The sequence below is a fragment of the Physeter macrocephalus genome, chromosome 18 (genome assembly GCF_002837175.3).
Source record: "Physeter macrocephalus isolate SW-GA chromosome 18, ASM283717v5, whole genome shotgun sequence".
Classification (NCBI taxonomy): Eukaryota; Metazoa; Chordata; class Mammalia; order Artiodactyla; family Physeteridae; genus Physeter; species Physeter macrocephalus.
This window is the reverse complement of record NC_041231.1, coordinates 93,283,024-93,303,538: the sequence shown is the minus strand read 5'-3', so window position 1 is coordinate 93,303,538 and position 20,515 is coordinate 93,283,024. Positions and strand designations below refer to the sequence as shown.

The 20,515-nt window shown below is 38.4% G+C and overlaps 1 long non-coding RNA gene across 1 annotated transcript in view; it reads right to left on the bottom strand.

The window, feature by feature from the left end:
- The window catches only part of LOC129391521 (uncharacterized), a 34,208-nt gene extending 14,049 nt beyond the window's left edge, over positions 1 to 20,159 (bottom strand). The window contains exon 1 of the long non-coding RNA XR_008615778.1: positions 20,103 to 20,159. This is a non-coding gene — a long non-coding RNA (uncharacterized lncRNA). The remainder of the gene's footprint in view (positions 1 to 20,102) is intronic.
- Positions 20,160 to 20,515: the final 356 nt, after the last annotated feature.

Below are 20,515 nucleotides of genomic sequence, written 5' to 3'. Positions count from 1 at the left end.
GAGGCCCGCATACCACAAAAAAAAAAAAAAAAAAAAAAAAAAAAAAAAAAAGAGCATAAAACGACTGGGACAAACTACTTGCAAATTGCATGTCTGATAAAGGACTCATATCTAGAATCTATGTACAACTCTCAAAACTCAACAGAAACAAACAATCTAATAAGAAAATGGGCAAAAAACATGAAGAGAAATTTCACTGAAAAGAATATGTGGATGGCAAATAAAGACATAAAAAGATGCTCAACATCACTAGTCATTAGGAAAATGCAAATTAATAATATCATGGTGAGATATCACTGGACACATATCAGAACAGTTAAAATAAAAAATGCTGGCAAGGATGGGAGAAACTGGCTGTCTCATGCATTACCATTGGGACAGTAAAATAGTACCGCATTTCTAGAAAATAGTTTGGTAGTTTCTTAAAAAACTAAACACATACTTACCATATGAGCCAGCAATCACACTCCTGGGCATTTATCCCAGAGAAATGAAAACTCATATCCACAGAAAAACCTACACATGAATGTTCATAGCAGCTTTATGTAGAACAGCCCCCAAGAAAGGAAACAAGCACAATGTCCTACAATAGGTGAATAATTAAACTGTGGTACATCCATATGATGAAAAACATCTCAGTAACACAAAGGAATAAGCTATTGTTACATGCAACAACTTGTAGGGATCTCAAGGGCATTACACTGAATGAAAAAAGCCAATCTCAGAAGGTCACAAGCTTGTATGAATCAATTTATATAACATTCTCAAAAGGACAAAATAATAGAGATGGAGAACAGACAAATGGTTGCCAAGGTTTAGGGATGGTGTGTGTGTGTATGGCAGGAGACTAAAAAGGGATTACACCAGGAAGATCTTTGTTGTGTTGGAATAGTTCCATGTCTTGATTGTGCTAGTGGTTATAAGAATCTGCAAGCGATGACAAGACATAGAGTTACAAGAACACTTTATACCAATGTCAATTTCCTGATTTTATAACTGTTCTATAGTTATGTAAAATGTAAACAATGGTGGAAACAAAGTAAAGGATATATGGAACCTCTTTGTACTATCTTTGCAAATTCCTGTTAATCTGTAATTCGAAATTAAGTTTAAAAAACAAAAAAAAAAGATGTCCAGGCCATACCACAGACCAAACAAACAAAAATCTCTAGGTAAGGAACCTAGCCAACTGTATTTTTTAAAAGTTCATGGGGTAATTCTAAAGTATGGCTAAGGTTTGGAACCACTGGAAGCTAATGCTATTACTGAAACTACAGGGACTGAAACACCTGTGATTAAGTCTAGTTGAAGATAAGAAGGAAGAAAATAAACATGCAAATCTATTTTGGTCTCTTGAGAGTCTCCCCCCACAATGTTGAAACCTGACATTTAAGAGAATCCAAATAATGTGGATGGGATAATCAGTCATCTATTATGTTATAGACCATTTTATACAAAAATGCCAACCCCAATAGACTGTTCTTTGGATTCTAAAGCATTTGGTATCGATGTTACAATTTTCAAACGCTAAGAAGCAATTACAATCACATTTAAATATGCAGCAATTTTAGAAAATTAATGTTTCACTAAGTCCTCATTTTTGATGGGTAACAAAATGAGTTCGAGGGTTTAAAAAAAATAATTTAACAAACTGCTGACTGCTACCAGCAGTTTCCTGGGAAACGTGAAAAGTAAATATTCCGATCTCGAACGTGAATTCTAATATATTAGTTATTTTTACTAACGATCATCACCTACTACCTAGTAGTCTCAGAACTGTGCCTAGTGTGGTTAGTAATCATTCCTTAGCACCATCATGAAAAGATACTCACTGTGTATCTATTCAACTGCGTCAGGAGATTGAAAGTTTAGGAGAGTCCTTCTCTGCCTTCGAAGGGTTTAAAATCCGTTTGAAGACAGAGCCAAATATATAAACAATAAATAACGCAAAGAAGGATATGCTGAAATCTGGACTCATAAAGGGGCCAAAGTGCTTGTTTTTACTGGAGGTATTTTTGCAAGAGCTAGAAAGGGAATTTGCATCCTCTGGGCTCAAGAATCCCGGAGAGGAGCAGCTTCGGCAATGCAAATTTATGCTATCCGTGGGAGGGTTTCGCTTAGTTCTCAGTTGTGGACTTACTTCCAAAAATGCAGCTGTTCTGAAGCAAGAGGTTTGTCCAAAAAAAGTGAAATAAAGCATAACGTATTACCTCCCATCCAACCCTGGTCAATAGCTAAATCTACTTCCCTCCCTTCCGCCCTCCCACCTCCGCCACCTTCAGGGCTTAAAGATTTTTGTATGGAGTTGGGGGGAGGGGGTGGAAGTGGGTTGCATACTGAACTATTTGCCTTACTTCGAAAACCACCGGCCTCTTCCATGTCTCTCCTCCTTTCTCTCTCTCTCTCTCCCTCCCTCTCTCCTTTTCTCCTAACCTCGCTCCCTCCAAATACGACCCTCACGCACCCTCCATTCTAATTTACAGCACTACAACTTCCCAGATCTGTTTTCTCTTCTGGAAGGATTTATCCTTTTGGAAGCGTTCAGTTCCTAACTGTCGTGAAGTCTGATTTAAAAGCAAAATAAGAACCACTACGTTTTAAGAGGGGATAGTGCAAATTCTTATAAGAAAGTTGTTTTGTGATTGTGGGAGATAATCAACACCTACTCCGGCATTCTTCTCTAAGACAGCTGAGGTTTACCATTTTCGCTATTCCGGCAATAAATTTTTCCTCCTTTTGCTCTACGCCTTTTGGCAGGAGCCTTGACTCTGCAGGTGTTAGCGCTGCAAGGGCTGAACCCAACCGCCAATAGGGCTGCCGAGCCTAGCATGGGACGCTGCCCAGCAAAACACAGAGCCCAGGGAGACCGCGACCGAGAAGGGAGGCTGCGAGTACGCTTCAGAAGAGATTGGGACTAGAGCCCTAGAAAACTAAAGACAGTGCATTTCCCGGCAGGGGGAACCCGCAGGAGCCTGGAAAAAGAGAAAGAGAGAGACAGAGAGAAAGAAAGAAAGAAACCCACCCCCGCGCTCTTGGGCTCAGCGCGAGCGAGAGAGCGCGCGGGCTGCCGGGGCTGCTCCAGCTGGAAGTCATTGCGCCGGGTGGCGTCGGCGTTGTCACGGCGACCGCCCGGCCGGCGCCAGCGGAGGGGGGGAGGCAGGCTCGGTGAATGGGTGACGTCACGCGGCCGGCGCCAGGCAGTCTGGGCGGCCGAGCCAATGAATCAGCTGTCGGGGGAGAGAGCGCGGCGCGCGGGAGGAGGGTGCTGGAATGCGCCGGGAGCTGCGCGGCCCGGGCGCAGGGAGGCGCGCTCCGCCCCGCCCCGCCGGTTCCGGGGCGGTTGGCGCGTTCCTGGCGAAACTGGGCTGGCGCTCCCTGCTCCTCGCGCCGGGGCTGCCGCTCGGGCCCCTAACCTTGTGCCAGTTCCCCCACCATCGCGCGCTCTGCAGGGAGGCCCGGGAGCTGGGCCTGGTACGGTTAGAGAGGACTTGTTTTCCACCTATTGTGACTCTGCCATTTACTCATTAAAAAAGGGAAAACAAAATAAAACTTGTCCTGGTAGATAAAGTGGACTTTGGAAGTGTTGAATTGCCTCACTGCGGCCTTACTGTGTGCTCTGCATTGTGCTGGAATCACACACAAAAAAAGGAATCAGAGGGCTCAGAAGAGTTTAAGATTGTACAGGGAAGAACGAAATGTAACAAACTCATGTTCAGGCTTGGAGCCGACTGCGTGTTCTTCCATTATTCCATTGTGCTGTACTCTACAGTGTCTTTAAGGGTCTAGAAGGTGAAGGCTCCAATTTTTCAGTGCTTTTGTTTTGTTTTTCCTCTGCCCTGTCTTGCTGTCCATTAGACAGTGACCTCCAGAAAACCAAATACTGGGTCATGGTTATTTTAGTAGCCCCAGAGTTTAGCATTGTCTCAGAGAGGGTAAGCAATCTAAATTGTGATGGATATTCTACAATGCAAGAGCAAATAATCTTTGAGTAAAGGCTTGAGTCAAATGAATACCCCTGAATTCCTAAACATCTATTTTGGGTGCTTACTTGTTGGCTTTTGGTGGTATCGAGTGGTGATGCATTGTTACTGAAACTGGAAAACTAAAGAGTATGGCCTGAACGTTAGAGAAGATGTTCAATCTGCTGCAGTCATTCCCCTCTCTGGGTTTCTTCATCTGTAAAAGGAGTAGACGTGGTGAGATGTTCTCTTAAGACCCCTAAAGTTCTATAAGCCCATCATTGTATTTATCAACCATTAAAACTAAATTTTGAGTTTACTATTCTATTCCATCGTGGTAAACACGATGATCATTCATTCAACGAACAGTTCAGGGTGCCTTCTATGTGAGTACTAGAAGTTTTGGTTGAATTTTTTTTTAGAAGATAGGATCTCTGACCTGAAAATCTTTAAAGATATGCAAGTAAGAAATAAACTAGAAACCAAAAGAAGATGCTAATAAGCTGTTACAGACCAGTGCATCTCAAAGTTTGATGTGCATTCAAGTAACCTGGCATCTGGTTGAAATGCAGACTCAGGTGCAGGTTGCAATTCCGGATGTATTACAGGCGTCCAAGTGTTGCTGGCCCATGCACCACAATTTGAGTAAAGAGGGTCTACACTACAAAGTACTAATCATATCTTAAAGTAAGTATATGATGGGTGTAAGGTGGTGTTATTTCCTGAAAGCCTCTGGAGGAGGTGAGTTTGAGCCAAGTGTCTGAGGATGTGACTGGTAAGGGGAATGAAAACACTTTCAGGAGAAGAAACAGCATAAATAATGACAGACACTAGATGGAAAGGAGCAAGAAATAAGTAGGGCAGTGGAGAGGATTTTGTTTGACTTCAATTAAGAAATATTTTGGAGAGCTACAAAAGATGAGATTGGGTATTTGCTGGTGGGAGATGGGTAGGATGATAATGAAATAGGGAATTTACAATTTTAGAGCTGAAAAGAACCTTATACATTATTAGCCCCAACTAATTTGCTACAGATGAGGAAACTGATTAGGAAAATGATTTCATTAGGGCTTCCCCGGTGGCGCAGTGGTTGGGAGTCCGCCTGCCGGGGTGGGGGGCGGGGGCGTCACGGGTTCGTGCCCCGGTCTGGGAAGATCCTACATGCCGCGGAGCGGCTGGGCCCGAGAGCCATGGCCGCTGAGCCTGCGTGCCCGGACCCTGTGCTCCGCAACGGGAGAGGCCACAGCAGTGAGAGGCCCGCGTACGGAAAAAAAAAAAAAAAAAAATGATTCCATGAGGTAATGGCAGAGCTCTGAGTGGAAGCCAACCTGAAAATTGTAGATTGCATACATTCTGTAGATAGCAGAGTTCTTGATATCAGGAAAACCATTTGTTATTGTTGTGCAAAGTGGAAATATGAAGGAAGAATGAAAGCAAGAGAGACAGACCTATAGGAAATAATTTAATAGTCCAAGCATGGAGTTTCAGATAAGGTCTGGGAGATGAGGAAATAAAGGGAAAGATTTAATCTGAAAAATTTTGGTTTTATGTAAGTGATAATGCCTGAAACCAGCTGATTAAGTCATCTTTTTTCCTGTAAGAGAATGCCCTCCATCCTTCTCATATTCCAATCCAATGTTTTTCAAACCTGACTCCACATAGGCATCACCCCAGTAACTTAAAAAACAGAAACAAAAAAAAGGAATGCCTGGGCTCCACCCCACATGAATTTAATCAGACTCTCTGGGAGTAGAGTCCTGGCATCAGAATTTTTAAAAGCTCCCCAGGTGATTATAATGTGCAGCCAGTGTTGAGAATCACTAATCCTAATACATAGTCACCAGCTCATTTCAGAGACTTCATTTCTGCTCCTGAACATTTCCCCTAGTGCTAACTATTATACGGTAGTTACAATATCATTTTTAATACTTGGTGGATTTTGTGGTGGATTTTGATGGTTTATAGCACATTCTCTACGCTCAATGTCTTCTATCCCTCATTACTGTCATGGCTTAGTTGTGAACATATCCTGATATCTCTCATTGGCAAGAAAAGGAAAAGTGATTTGGCACATTATTGGATGGAAATGATAAACCCGGTCTATGAAACTATATGGTACCATAGTGTGGCAGTGTGTTGCCTTACAGTTATTTTATCTTCGCTTTAATAATCTACATTAATAGCCTCTTTAGGATTACAGCTGATGAAAGAGGTAAGTACGTCAAATACTTACTTGGACCCTTGGAACTTTCATTTTCAATCTTCTCTCGAAAAAGTTTTAGTTTTTGCTGACAAAATAATCCAGAAAGTGAAAAGTCCTTGTGGCTTTTTCTTTGGTGACTAACTTAAATTTTAAACCTGCATGGATTCATTCATTTCCCTAAAAATAATTGAGTACCTACTATGTGCAGGTCCTTTTTCAGGTATGAGGGTGCCAAGAAAAGAAAAACAATTTTTCTGTCTTCAAAGAGGAAAGGATAAGCACAATTAATTTAAGGTATTTTATTTATTCAGTCTGGACATTTAAAAGGTACTTGACGTTTCCACACCATCAAAACTAATGCATCTATGTGTTCAAAAACCAAATGAAAGAGAATTTTCCCCTTCATTCTTGTCCTACATCTGCCTAATTTCCCACTCACACCCCAGAGAAGTTGCTATTGCTAATTTCTTGTGTACCCTTCCAGAGTATTTCTATGAATATACAAGCAAAGAGAAATAGATTCTTATTTCCCACATTTTTACATTGTTTTGTAACTTTAATTTTAAAATATTGCAAGGTTTTTTTTCCTATATCGGCCACATTCTTTTTCATTTTGTTATACCTCCATAATATTCTATTGTCTAGAAGTACCATAAGTTATTTATCTTACTCCTATTGATGGTGACCTACGTTGTTTACAATCTTTTATTACAAAGCTGCATAAATAACACTGTATCTGTGACATTTTACACGTGTGAGTTTATTTGTAGGATAAACTCCTGCAAGTGAAATTACTCGGTCTCTAGAGCATGGACTTGAGGATATGGGGAGGGGAAGGGTAAGCTGTGATGAAGTGAGAGAGTGGCATGGACATATATACACTACCAAACGTAGGGTGGATAGCTAGTGGGAAGCAGCCGCATAGCACAGGGAGATCAGCTAAGGTGCTTTGTGACCACCTAGAGGGGTGGGATAGGGAGGGTGGGAGGGAGGGAGATGCAAGAGGGAAGAGATATGGGGATATATGTATATGTGTAACTGATTCACTTTGTTATAAAGCAGAAACTAACACACCATTGTAAAGCAATTATACTCCAATAAAGATGTTAAAAAAAAAAGTGTATTTAACATTCCTGACTCTTTCTTTAAGCTAAATTCCTGGGCGTGGGATTGCTGAATTGAAAGGCGTAAATATTTTTAAGGTTTTGATATTTACTGACAAATTACCATCTGAAAAGTTTGTGTTGATTCATATTCTCACTTGCATAGTAAGTACCCATTTCTCTGAAACCTTGCCAGCACTGGAAGTGAATTTTTTTCTTTTTTTATAAATCTTTGTTCATTTAGTAGGTAAAGAATGGTTTTATATATGTATATATATATATATAAAATTTTAACATGCATTTCTATAACTCTTAGATAGTTAAAATTTGATTCCATTCGCCGCTGCATGATCAGGGACTTGTTTGTTCATTTCATTTGTCCAGTTTTGAAGAATTTTTATTTTTCTTACTGATTTTCAATAAATGGCTTATATTTATTAATATAACTAATAATAATAATGGCACATATTTATTAATATAAGTAATAATAATAATGGCTCATATTTATTAAACCTCTACCTTGTTCCATGTGTTGTGCTGTGCATTTTTAATTGGTCCTGTATATTGTAAATATTTTATCTGAGTTTGATATGTGTCTTTAATCCTTATTCAAACAGTATTTCCACCTAAAAACTTACAGAGGCTTTAAAAATTATGTGATAAAATTAATATTTTATGTTTGTTGTCACTTTCCTTTAACACATAAAAAGTCTATGCCATTCTAAAATCAGATTAGCATTCATCTTTATTTTTTCAAATTCCTGAAGGATTTTGAATAATTTTTAAAAACTCAGATCCATCATATATACACACATAAATGAGTATTTTCAAACAGTTATCTACCTACAGTGTAACTGTCTTTTCTGTTTTAAGAAAACATTTATATCCTTTTTAAAAAAATACAGATAACTGAAAAAGGGGGGTGGGACTCACATTATCCACAATCTCACCAACCTGAGACAATCCTTATTAACATTCAGAGTAAATCCAGATGGTTTTCTATACACAAATATCTATGTATAAATATGTGTATATAAATACATATATATACACATATATATTTTACAAAAATGGCATTACACTATGCATATATTTTGTAACTCACTTCCCCTACTCCCCTTAGCTACACACAGGTGAATATCTTCCTATGTCAATAGCTCTACATCCGCATCATTAGTCATCCATTGTATGGAGGAGAACTCTCTAATGAGATAATTTCGAAGGAAACCTGGGCGGAAACATTCCAGGAGAAACCTCACCTGCCTGTTTGATGTTCATCGGATCAGAATTTCCTAAGGCAATTTAATTCTATTGTTTCTCAAACTTTCAGTTTCACTGAGGGCCTAACTGCCAGCAAAAATGGCTAACATAGTGGTCAATCATTAACCTACCCCAACAAGAGAGACAGCTCAGAAAGAAAACAAAAATCACTTTCTTAGCAAGCCATGGCTCAAAATAGTCCTCTAGACTTGTTTTCTTCAGTTTGCTTTCTCTCCTCTTTCCCACACTTCCTTCTCCCCCTACCCACTTGACATGCATGTCTCCTTTTAGATAATTTTAAACTTATGCCCCTTATTCATTTCTTAACAAAAGTAATGACAGGATTTGCTCTCCCAGAGATCTGACCCTAGGTTTGTTCTAACTGCAGCAGTAGCATAGACCCTTCCATCAATTATGAATGTATTCATGTGTGCAGAGGCTATAGTAGGCCAATGGTAATGTTACCTTATTCTGGAGACTTACCCTTATAAATAAATAATGAAATGTTTCTGTGAACTGCCTTTAGCAAAGGCAGGAGAAAGCACTACTTCTCAAAAGACTAAACCTTTTAAAGATTTAAGACTTTAAAACACCCAAAGTTCCTCAAGAGAATATAAACCATTTATATGAAAAGAAAGAAAAAGAAAGACATGAACTGGAAACTCTATAATGCTCAACTGAGTAGCCAAAGTTCTCTAGATGGCAAGTGTAGAATCTAAGTGAACAATCAGGAATTCCCTGGCGGTCCAGTGGTTAGGACTCGGTGCTCTCCCTGCAAGGCCCCTGGTCGGGGAACTAAGATCCCACAAGCCACTGGCAGGGCCAAAAGAAACAACAACAAAAAAAAGGGAGTATAAGTGAGCAGTCAGAGAACCTAAAATAGATTCTTGGGTATGCAAGGACACATCTCTGTACCTCCAAATATTTTCTTACGTTGTACATTTAAAAGAATAAAATCTCTACACTTAAAAATCTTCACTCCTATCTATTAAGCATAATATTAGAACATGGCAATAAATAATTTCAATGACAGTGATATAACCTAGTGGTATGTATGATAGATTTTTATTATTAAACATCTTTTTTTCTGTTTCAACTAATTCATGTTAGGCTTGTGTATTAAGCTAGATATTCAAGTCTAGGTAGTAGTTCAGATAGCTTCCTGAAGCATAGTAAGCACTAGCTTCCAAATGACCTGTTCTGTACTGTGTATTCTAGTCCTCTTTCTAGCAAAGTAGAAAATACTTTGTGGTTGCCACTAGAGGGCAAATAGCCTCCTGGACTCCTCTTTGACCAAAGAGTTTCTCAGTCCAGGCAGCCAAAGTTTTCAGTTTCTCATATAACCTAGTCTTCAACCTTACATTGCCAACTTTTCGTCAACCCACAGGCTCAGCAAGCTAAGAAGTTTAAAAGTCAAGATTTAAATGTGCTCTTTTACCATTTTACCAAATGGTCCCCCCTTTGGGATGACAGATCTCTTCCCTGAGTGCACTGACTTCCAGTCTTCTTATCCTAACCCTTTCTCATCTAGATCTTAAACCACACTGCTCTGCCAATAAGGTAACCTAACCTCACAGCACTCAACAGCAATCTTAGACCTTAGAGTGGCAAAAAAGGCACTCTCCAATCTGACTGATTTCTGCTCACCTTTCTCATCTCATATCCTACCACTCGCACTGCACCACTTCAGAATTGCTCAGTTCCTTAAACATGCCCTTGTTCATGCCCTTGTGTCTTTGCTTGGGCTTCTATCTGAGATGCTGGCATTGCCCACCACACATTACTGAAGACTCAGCTCAGATATTACCTACGAGAAGCTTTATAGTCTCTGATCCCCTGCTCACCCCTCTTGCTTATTCTAAGCAGTGGATTTCGTTTCTCCCTCCCATTAGCTCCTCCGTGTACAGAGGCATCTTGTACACACCTCTGTTAACAACGCTAACTCTGCTCCTGTGATGATGTCTAGCAGAATATGAAGGTTCAATCTACTTTGAAATGTAAACTCAGCTGTTTTGTCTTTTCTTCGCTGCATTAGAAGTTGTTAGGAGTTCTAGAAGAAAGATGGAATGCAAACAACTCCCCTCCTCTCCAGGAAGCAGACACCAGGCAATTGTGGTTTTTGAAGACTGAGTTCTCTCTGCCCTTGAGTAAGGAGGTACAAGATTTCTGCTGATAAAAATTTGGACTCTGTTGCTAGTTAAAAGAAGCAATTAGGACTTTAAGCATAAAGAAATATTTGGAATCTGGAGAGGCTGAGGTAGACCGGAAAAGGTTCAAAGAGGCCAAACATCATTGCCCAGAGTTAGGAAAATGATCTGAAATACAGCTGCTGCCTGGAGGTGCCCAGTGAGTGAGCTTAGAGAAGAGCCCCATGACGGGCAATGATGAAGTACTCAGGAGTGGTGCTGAATAAACCCTGCACAGCCCTCACCAAAGGACTGTGTAGTTGAGTGGGAGTCCTGCTTCAACTAGAACAATAATCACAAGATGTGATTCTCAGCCTAAGATCAAGTATTTTTGTCTTTTTCTTTTTCAGACAAATACAAACTACTCCTAAAAACTATCAAAGATCACTTGTCATGGTGATCATTTTGTAATGTATAAGAATATCAAGTCACTATGTTGTACACCTGAAACTAATAATATTGTAAGTCAATTATACGTCAATTAAAAAACACAAAAACTTTTAACAATTAAAAACAAGGAGTGTCTGAGAAATCATCACAGCCAAGAGGAATCTTAAGGAGACATAGCAACTAAAGAAAAAGTGGTGTTCTGGATGGGATCCTGGAACAGAAGAAGGACATTAAATGAAAACTAAAGAAATGTGATAAAAGTGTAGACTTTAGTTAATCACAATGTATCAGGATTGGTTTGGGAATTACATTTATATATATAATATCCAGGTAAAATGTTAATAGGGGAAGCTAGTGTGGGATATATGGAATCTCTCTGTTCTATCTTTCCAATGACTTTGTAAATCTAAAACTGTTCTAAAGACTAAAGTTTATTTTAAAAAGAAGGAATAGGAGGAAGAAGAAGAGAAGAAAAACACAAACTAACCTGTGAGAATGTCTCCTCCAAAACCTTTGGAAAGCTGGACATGCCCAGGGCACCTGGACCCATGAGTGCCTTGAGTGCAGGGACTGGTCAGGTCATGCTAACTGATATCCCCAGTGCCTGGTTTTAATAAGTGATCAATGCATAACCTAATTATTAAATTAATATTTCTTTCCAATAAGAGAGTAGCAAGAGAGAATGTTTTTCTTGTGATGATAAATAAAACTGCAAAATGTATTGTTTGCTTAAGTTGAAAAAAAATTTTTGTAGGACTATCTATCCAGTTCAACAGTGTTTGTCCTGACAGAAAGAGTATTGTAAGACTAACTAGTATCTTAGCACAGAAAATAAAACAAATTCCATTCTTTAAGAATATTGCCATTTTTCTGATATTAACCTGGAAGAAAACCATACTTTTCATAGTGAGATGTTAAAATTGAGGCAGAAAATACATAAACAGAGATCAGGTACAAAACATCCAAGTAGTTTTAAGTAAAGAACAAAGGTTAAATTTGTTTCTCATATGAAAGGAAGCAAACATGTTACAATTCTCCTAAGTACTAATATTTGAAGTACATAGACTAAAATAGAATGTGCTCATATATTTTTTATATAAAAATTGTTGTCTAATATGTTTTTTAGTTTAGTGCAGGTCTCTTGGCAAATGATACTTATCAAATAGCATTTTATCCATGAGGGGTATTTCAAAATAATTTGGAATGTAGACTTAAAAAATTTTTTTGCATAGCTCATGATGTTTGTCATTATCAATATGGTAAGGTATAGTAGAAATGTACACTTAAAAGAAGAAGGTGTGGAAGAAAAGATGGCCAAAAAATAAAGGTTTCAGATAATGAATTCAAAAGCTTTTCCTCTGCCAGCACTCTGTGCATTGACTGAAGCAACTGGGGGTCTTGCTGATGACTCAGGACCCTGCTAAGCTGTCTTGCTTATCACAAGGGAGGCTATCAACTACACAAATACAAGGCTGTAACCCTCTCTCCTTGGCAAGGAGTAAAAAAGCCTAATAGATTTTTAGTTTGAACAGGCAACTCCTACCCATATTTTATTCTGGACATATTGTGAGAAAGGTAAAAAGGTCATTTTTTTTTGTACTTTCAGAGTATATTTAAATCAGTGATGTTTTAAAATACACTCACTTCCAGATATATATTAAAGTATATTCAAGATAATATATTAATTCCAGATGATGATTAATTACATGAAGTAGATTCTATTTCTTTCCCCAAATAAAATAAGAGGAATGAAGAAGAGGAGAGAATGAAGAAATACATGTGATGGGAGGCAACAGGGTGGAAAGGGCTCTAGGTGGTTTAGAGAGGAAAGAAGATTGGGTGGAGATACCTCTGTGCCAATAATTCTATGGTTCTACTGTGCTTGGGAATTTCACATGCATGTTCTAATTTTCTTAACAATTTCAACAGATCAATTCTTATCCATAGTTTAGACATGAGACATTCAGAGAGTTTAGTAACTGGTCCAAGGTCATTCACCCATTAAGAAGCAGACCCAGGTACCAAACCTAGATCTACTTGATTCTATAGACTACGGAACCTACCATACTATCTTCTCAGCATTTTCCTGTCAAAACTTTTCAGGTATGATTTGGGGTTGGAGGTTTTGACAGGTTAATTCCCATGTATCAGAGCTACTGGAGGTCCAAGTCATTGGTGAAGCTAATGGAACTTCATCAATTCTCTCAACTTTTTTTGATATCTATAATCTTTGCTATCCTTTGTGGTCTACAAAGAAAGATTTCATTACTTCGGCCAAACGCTTTATGCTATACTATAAATCAGGACAATCTTCAATTTATTGCACTGGTACCATTCATGCTACATCTGCACTCACAGTGTTGAGAGCAGTGCTCAAAATCTAATATTCTGGTTGTTTTTTATGGCTCAGGTAAGTGTTTTAATTCTGTACATTTCTTTTGGTTCATTGTTATTGTTTCTAGTTCTCTGTAGACACTCTTCATCTTGTCTTTTAATTCCTTAAAATAGGAGTGGTGGTCTGTGTCTGAAAACTCCGTTATCTGGACCCCATGTGGTTCTGTTTGTCTTGTCCATTTTTATTTTGGATTTTGGTCACATCCTGTCTCCTTGTTTACCTGGTTATTATTGATCACCAGACGCTGTATATGATAATCGTCAAGAGATTCTGTATGACGCTATATGCCTCCAGAGGTGCATATGCTATAGGCAGACAGCTAGGTTAGCAGCACTAATAACCCCCAAACTCCTTAATCTAATCAGCTGCTTTTTGCCTTCCAGACCAATAGGATTTTATATTTGTATTCTAGGGGAAAGGCATATGTATCTTGTTTTTTATGCTTATTGTCTTCACCCAGAACTGATATTCCCAGGATCCCTTATTAAGCCAGAAAAGTCACTGGGAAGTAATCCATAATCCTTTAATAATAACACTAAACAAAGAACAGCAAAAAAAAGTTTTTACAGTAGAAATTCTTTGGTGGTGTGTTTCTTTTTCTTTTTATTCATTGTTTCAATAATTCATGTCTGTTGTAGAATATTTAGGAAATAAAGACAGAAAATTATTTTGTTTTTATTGGTATAAATTAATACTTTATTGTGATAAATAAGGGGAAAAGCAAACATTCAATGTACTGCCATTACATGGCATTTAAGGTGACCGTGGAAACAAAATAAAATGCTAAATTATGTGACGATATGCAGATGCTTCTAGGTAATGTCAAGTAAACAGTGCACAACTTAACATAGCAGAGGCAGCATGTTTCACTGGGTTACTCCCATAGTGCATACCTATACAAATACAATCTGAATAATTGAAAACCAAAATCTTTAAACATCCATTGACTCGAAATACCAGATAATTAGGAAAACTAGCGAATCTACGCTGTAGAGAATGTAAGTTTAATGGTGATGTTATTGAGTCACTCTTCTCCAAGACCACAGGCCAGGAAAGGGGCCTCTTCTCCCCACAGCCACTAAGAAGAGCATTCTCTCTGAGCATGTGAGGATATTATCCTCATAAATGTGATCATGAAAGCCACAGGCAAAAAGGATCAAATAGAGGAGGGGCTAGTGGGAATGATGTAATCATGAAAAAGTGTATTTGATTCCTACAAAACAACTGGACAAGTGAGGAGATTAGACTCATAACCAGAGTTTCTGGGTAGCTGTCAGAGCTGTTTCCTGCCCACAGTTGAGGAAGTGAAAAAATACAGATGCCCTCACAGACCACCTGGAAAACACCTGATCTGGGGTAGTCAGAGCTGAAAGGAGGGTAGCAAATAAGAGGTGTTCTAAATGACAGATCTTAGTGTCAAGAGTGCTAGCTGAAGGGAGTGCTCTGAAAGCTACGGGCAAAGCACTGAGAAACTGAGCCTAGAATGTGTCCCTTAATCAACAGACATTATGTTAGAGCTCTTTCATTCATTTCATGTATCTTATTTACAAGGAAATCCAGGAATACATTCATGTGATGAGTACAAACAAAGAAGGAAAAAAATTTTTTTCACTTAAGAGATTTTTGAAAAAATCCTTTTACAGTGCATTCTTCCCATTGGAAAGTAGGCTCTTTGGATAGTCTGCATCATTGAAAACACAGAAAAATAAAATTTCGTCTTGGAAGAAATTACTACATGGTGCCCTAGCAGACTGAATTTGCAAACAGGTGATTATATATATATATATATATTTTTTTTTTAACCCAGATTGATATGTTCCTATCCGTATTTTAAATACATCTAATTAAAAAGTCTTCCTTCTTTCCTAGGCTTGCTGGGCCAAGGTACAAAGAATTAGCTGGAAGATGAGGCCGATAAAGTAGTTTCCATTGCTATTGGATTTTTCCCTTGCAGGCAAGGTTTCTTCCAGCCTGTACCATGTTAAGAGCATTTGACCTGTCTAAGGCACTCCCTGCTCTTTGAAACTATTTCTTCCCTTCACTTCCCCTTTTCACTGGTCTCTCTTCTCACATTCTTTTCTGCTTCTTCCTCATCTCCCCAACCTCTGAACCTTGAAGTGATACAGAACTTGATCCTTGGACCTCCTTCTCTAGCTATCCTTTCTCCCTAGAGTGCCTTATCCAGTCTTGTGGTTTTACATACCATTCAGGTGGAGACGATCACTCCCAAATTTATAGTTCGAGCGCAAACATCTCCCCCGAACTCTAGATTCAGATATCCAATTTGGGTCCAATTTGGATCCTTAGTAGGCATTTCAATTTAATATGGGCAGAACTAAACTGTCATTCCCCCAGCCCGACCATCAATAAATGCCAACTCTGTCCTTTCAGTTGTTTAAGACCAAAAACTACAGAAAATTTTGACTCCTCTTTCCCCTAACAACCCACAGGCCGTCGTTCCAAAATATATCCAATTACTTCTCACCACGTCTGCTGAGTCAGCCCAGTCAGAGCCTGGATTATTACAGTAACGTCCTGCCTACCTCTGTCCTTGTGTATAGAATGGTGTCAACACAGCAGCCAGTGGCTCTCCCCCTATGTCTCTCAATATCCCATTGACCCTTGCTTAAAATAGCTTGAGGGCATTGCTATTATTCTTGGAGAAGGTAAATCATGGCGGCTTACAACATAACTCTTTTTGAAAACAAGACCCCAAATGAACTAATTAATTAAATACAAGCATAGACTATTGGAGTCGGGCAGAACCCTGTAGATCAAGCAGTTCTAGCCTCTTATTGCACTGACAGATGGGGAAGCTATAGGGGAGAAGATTGCATGAGTCTCACCCAGTCAGTGGTAGAGTCAGGACTGCAGCCAGATTAGGCCACAAGTCTGATCACTTCTCCAAGGCTAATTTTTATTTTTTGTTGTGAATATTTAATGTCTACAACTTGATGAGTTTGGTGATAAGTATATGTCCATGAAACTGTCACTACAATCTATGCCATAAACATATTCATCACCTTCAAAAGTTTCTTCCTGCTTTCTTTCTTTACTATTATTATTATTGTTGTTGTTGTTGTTATTCTTGTGTGTGATAAGAACACTTAAGATCTACTGTCTTAGCAAATTTTTAAGTAGGTAATACAATATTGTTAACTGCAGGCAACACGCCGTCCTCTACCTGTAAATCTCTAGAATTTATTCACCTTGCATAACTGAAACTGTACCTTTCGATTTATCTTCAGATAACATTAATTACAGAAGTTACATAGTTCAGCTTCATAAAAAGATACATTATATGTAACCTCCAGTCGTAAAATAAAGTACTACAGTTAATACTATGTTTTTCGTGACTTACAATTCCGTTGAATTTTGAGATCTTTTAGGGAGTGAGCTCACGTTGTTCTCACTGAACTCTGGGAAGAGTTTTCATTGTCAGAAAAAGGGCTCCACCCTCCCCTTTGCTGGCCATGATAAACAGCCCTGCCAAAGCTGCGCTGGTGGTTACACTGTATTGGGAGTTCTCCTCCAAAGTGAAACTTGGCTGGGGAAGTTCCACTCCTCCTTTCACTCCTAAGAGTCTATATTTGGAAAACTAGTTTACCCTGCTCTGGTTCTTTTTGTATTTACTTCTTCCCTTAACCATCCCTGGCTTAATTCTAAGCTTAAAAATATAGCATGCACATGAATGATTAGTGATTAGACTTCTGAAAGTGAGTATATATGTATATTTATAGATATTTATATAGTTATAGATAGATAACTATAGTTATATAGTTATAGATAGAGATTATTAATCTCTTTGCCTCTGACTGACTTTTTGCTTTTTTAACTTTCTTAATGTACATTTACTCTGTTGATTGCAACTGCTAAATAATTTCACTCAGTCCTTCATTTTGAGGTGCTACCTCTCAGGATTGTAAGAATTAAATGACATACCTATAAGTGAAGCCATTTCATAGTGCCTAGAATATAGTCACAATTCAATAAATGGTAGGTATTATATGCTATCACATCATCATCACCAACATGCATCTCCACTTTATTCCCTCCGCAGTTCATTTCTATTCATAGTGTGTCAACTCCTGTGATGTCTGCACATATAGCACTCAAAAAATTATGTCTTGAATTATCTACCTTTACCTATAGACTTGATGAAATTTCATATATAGTGTTTGCTTTTTAAAATTTATTATTATACTTACTATTGAGGACACCAGTATTTTTCAAAATGTGGTCCTTAAATCACTGCATTCGAATCACCTGAAGCAGAAAAACTAGGGGTGGTTCCCAGATATCTGTATTTTAGGCAAGTACACAGAAGATTGTTTTGCACACCAACATTTGGGAACCTGTGTTCGTCTACTTTTAATCCCTACCATTTTATCAATGCCCTCACTTTGCCAGTGATTTTTAAGATGGTAAATGAGATTTATCTTACGACATCCTTAAAGTAACCCATATTTGCAGAGTATAATTCTCTAGAACCTATTGTTCAGAATAAATATACATACAATAACTATTATACTACTACTATTATTATTATTATAAAAGTTTAAATCTCCAGGGGACATACAGAAGGACCAAATACAAAGTGATAGATAATGAATGAATGATAATACAATAGATTCAAGCCTCCTCAGGTTTAGGTACCTTAGGTATTTGAAGAGATAAGAGAGTGAACTTCCCTAAATTGTGAACTCCAAGTAATATAGTTATAGGGGAACTGGCTATTTATTTCCCTGCTTTAATTAGAAGACTGAGTTTGACAATGCACTGTTATATATGTTGCAAATCCTTTTTAGACTTACACAGACTCTACTTCCTAGAAAAAAGTCAATAAAAATGTGGAAGATAACCAGAATTCATCTTTGTGATAGGATAGACGAGTTTTCTTGGATGACTTACGGAAATCAGAATTGATAATACAAAGCCATACTGTGTATTTCAAAAACATAGCCACTACATGAATATAAATATCTTCCAAGTTGTAGATGAGACTATTGTGCTAGATGGTAATGTGCAAGGCATATGCACAAAGCAAACGGCATGCTTTAAAACAAGTGCTGAATCTCTTGCAAGATGAAGTATTAGTATTATTGATATAGGCCAAGTACCTTTATCACCAAGGTGCCTGTTTATCTCTTTGTTGCCTGTAGTAAAGTGGTATTAGGCATTTAGAAGTGAAGACCAGTGAAGCATTTTACTAAAACTATAATTGCAAAGCAAATTGGAGATTGCAAATTAAGTGGGAATAGCGTGCACAGTGATGTAAGAATGCCATGGAATCACAGAAATTTACATTTGGAAGGGACCTAGATAATTTCCAGTCCAACCTCCCACCCAGATCATTATATTCTGCTTTAAGTACGTGAATACAGGGGAAATTCTACGTGTTTATCTAGTAAATATTTATATCACGTTCCAGAGACTCTCCTTAAAATAGATAATTGGTTCAAAATACCTTCTCTCATATTTTTTGCCTCCTTGTATTTACTTTCCTAGATGTCAGACCTGAATTCCTGCCCCCAACCTTTGTATTTTCTTTTCTGTGTTGTCACTGAAACATTGGTTCAGAGATATTTATTTGTTCTGTTAGTACCCACAGACTTCCCAATCACTAATCCAAATTCTTCTGCTGGCTACAAAATAGCCTTTACGCAGCGTGTATTCCAACCATGGTAGAATTATAAGAATGAAATGGCCTAGAGAAGAAGCCACACTGTTCTAGACATGTGATTTTTACTCACGACAAGGGAACAAGAACTAACAGGGAGATCTTCAGCCAATTTCCCTCCTCTGCCATATACCATCCCACTAGCAAGGTGATGGACTATTGAGAAATGGTCTTTGGAGCTGGCTACCACACTGCAGGCTGCACCCGTGTACTCACCCCCAAAATCTGGAATTGTCTAGATATTTAGTAACGAGAACAGAGATAGAACTGTGACCACTACTTCTTCCCATTTTTGGAAACAGTTCTAAACTTTATCAAGGCATAAGACAGATGACGCTTTTTTTAGGTTATCCAAGACCGAAGGAAGGAAGAAGCCCCTTATAACACCTGCCATAAATATCTTAGAACCACCATTTCAATAAGATGCTAACCACTCTTCTTCATTTCAGCAGGGCAGATATAAAGGTGCCCCAGGAGCCTGATGGCTCAGCAAACATGTTATGGCAGGATGATGGAAGAGTGCTCCACTATCGTTCTTTCCCGTCCCTTCAGAAATTAAATAATGGATTTCTGACCTGGGTTACAAAAGCGTTGTCTCATCAACAACAAGTTAAAACACTTATCATATTCCAATTGAGAAAATGAAGAATCATTTTTATACTAAGGATGTTTGTATTCCAAGATGGATTTTGCCAAAATAAAAAAGTTATAATGTATAATGTTATACATTATTATAACAACCCTTTCTAAACTCTTATTGTTGAATGGGACCTTATACCTGCTTAAGTTACATAGTTCTGTGTTTGGTTGTTCAATAAAATGAATGAGCACCTGAATGTCCAAAAAAAAAACCCTTCATTTAAAAAATGCCTTTTCTATTTACTTATTCCAGATTTACATTTTTATCAATAGAATGGGTGGTTTACCTTTTGCCATTGGAGTACATTACGGTGGTCACTACAGAAGGCTGGTAGTGTAGACCTAGGGGAATAAAAAGGTTTGGGTCAGTGTGGGTGAATACAGTGATGAGTTGCTGTGCAGAGGGGACATAAGCTTCATCGTCAAAGTTGTTTGTAATTGTATTTAAATTCTGGCTGTAGGATATAATTGAGCAAGAAAATAAAGAGTTGAAAGAAAGGAGAGGTTTTTCTACCCCTATGACCTCTCTTTCCCACCACTTCCCTCACTTGAGAAACCTCCAGCAATTCATAAGTTTAAGCAGGCTGCCTAAAGCTTTTTGCTAAGTGGACAAGAACCTTCCTGGGATGTCAGCCGACCTGGTGGATATACCACTACTCTGCTCCAGCCCTTCCTCTCTCTCATTTCAACAGGCTAGCCA